The following is a 2191-nucleotide window of genomic DNA, read 5'->3' as shown; positions in this document are numbered from 1 at the left end:
ATCAACAACTTGGTCAAAATAGAGTTGGTTACAAGTGGATCTTCAAGAAGAATACCGACATGGATGGTAATGTACACATATTTAAGGGATGACTAGTTGTGAAGGGCTTTACTCAATCCCACAGGGTTGACTATGATGAGACCTTCTCACCAGCGGCTAAGATAAATTCCATTATGATAACGCTCGTCATAGTTGTCTTTCATTATTATGAAATTTTGTTGATGGATGTCAAAACCGATTTCCTTAATGGGAAGTTGGCTGAAGATGTTTACACGAGTCAGTCAGAGGGTTTTTTTGATGTAAATTTTCCCAATAATGCGTGCAGGCTTGAGAAATCCATCTATAGATTGAAACAAGCATCACAAAACTGGAATCTTTTCTTTCATGAAAAAGTCAAAGATTTTGGTTTTTCTAGGAGTGAGGATGACTCTTGTGTAAGAAGTGGGAGTATAGTAACTTTTCTAGTATTGTATGTTTATGACATACTACTCATGGGAAACAACATTCCAACCTTGTAACAAGTGAAATCTTGGCTTAGAAAGTGTTTTGCTATGAAGGATCTAGGAGAGGCATCCTATATTCTCGGGATAAGAGTTTTGAGAGATAGAAAGAATAGACTAATTGGACTTAGTCAAATTACATACTTGGACAAGGTACTGAAACGGTTTAGTATGGAAAATTCCAAGAAAGGAGAGCTACCTATTCAGATCAATGCCAAATTGAGAACACTCAAAGCCTAAGTACAGATGAAGAGATAACTGATATGAGTTGAGTACCTTATGCTTCAGCTGTGGGATCGATCATGTACACTATGACATGTACTCGACCTGATGTGTCCTTTGCTTTAAGCATGGTTAGTTGCTATCAGGGAAATCCTAGCAGGGCTTATTGGACAAAAGTTAAGAAAAATCTCAAGTATTTGCGAAGGACAAAGTGTTGGGTTAGGTTTCTAAGCCCATAACTATAATTGGTATGTACTTGACCCGAGAGTAACATGGTCCATTTGGGTTTCATATCACTAGGACAATTTGATAGGATGGACTTTTGAGAAAAAGGCTATTTATGATTTGTTTATATATTATAAGTTCTAGTATATTAATATGAAATCATATTATTAAATTAGTATTGATCAAGAATTAATTTGGAATTAATTTTGTGATCAAAAGATACTAATTAAGGGGTTAATTTGGCAAAATCATTCATTCTTATGATGTGGGCTAACGATCCATAATTCCTTAGGTTGGGCTAAACCCATGTGACAACCTATGGATGATCCATGGAGGTTTAAACCCATGGAGCCTAAGGAATATGGAAAGTCATACACATTAGGGTTTACATGGTGTAACCCTAATCTTGCCACAATATATAAGAAGCCCCTTAGCATCAAAAATGGCACACTAGTGTTGTTGGAGATCATTGAGCCGATTTTGGGGTTAGGATATTCTCTTAAAAGTCATCCTTTGCCCTAGGTTTGTTGTGATTCCATTTGAGGTGCAACACTTAAGGAACTAAGTTCTTAAAGACCAAAGTCAAGAAGTTGTACAAGCTACAACAAAGAGGTAACTCTATAACTCCGTTTTATGTTGATTATATCATTTTGTATGCTAGTTGTAGGCTTAATGCTTTGGAAAGATTATTGCATGATAATTAGAGAAAACATAGATCCAAAGCATTTAGGGTTGTATGTGCACTATAGGATGATGTAGTATACCAAAACCCTTCAGTGGTATCAGAGCCATAGGTTGTTTTCTTTTATACTTGATGGAATGTGTTTATTCTCAAAGTTGAAAATCGTTGTCTGACTGCCCTACTTGACGAGTCGATGCTGGGACTTGATGAGTAAGATAATTTTTTCCTTGGACTCGTCGAGTCCAGTATGGGGCTCGACGAGTTGCCTGTCTAGACAACAATTTTTCAAGTTTTCTGGCCTGATTTGGATTAGAATCATCACCACAAAATGTTTTAGTTCATAAAATTTGATTTTGTTGATATGGTAATGATTATTCTCATCCAAATAAATATAATTGTCAAAGTTTCATGATTTGTGTTAGTTTATATGATTAGGCTAATTTCTTGAAACTTGTTTGATATGAATTATCTTAACCTATGAGTTTAATTAGATCATAGGCAAATTGTTTGATTTTGTTAGTTACAATTTTTCGATCTAAATGTTTTCGATGAAATCCATAAC

Source organism: Lactuca sativa, chromosome 9, assembly GCF_002870075.4.
Source record: "Lactuca sativa cultivar Salinas chromosome 9, Lsat_Salinas_v11, whole genome shotgun sequence".
Classification (NCBI taxonomy): domain Eukaryota; kingdom Viridiplantae; phylum Streptophyta; class Magnoliopsida; order Asterales; family Asteraceae; genus Lactuca; species Lactuca sativa.
This window is presented reverse-complemented; position numbering follows the sequence as displayed.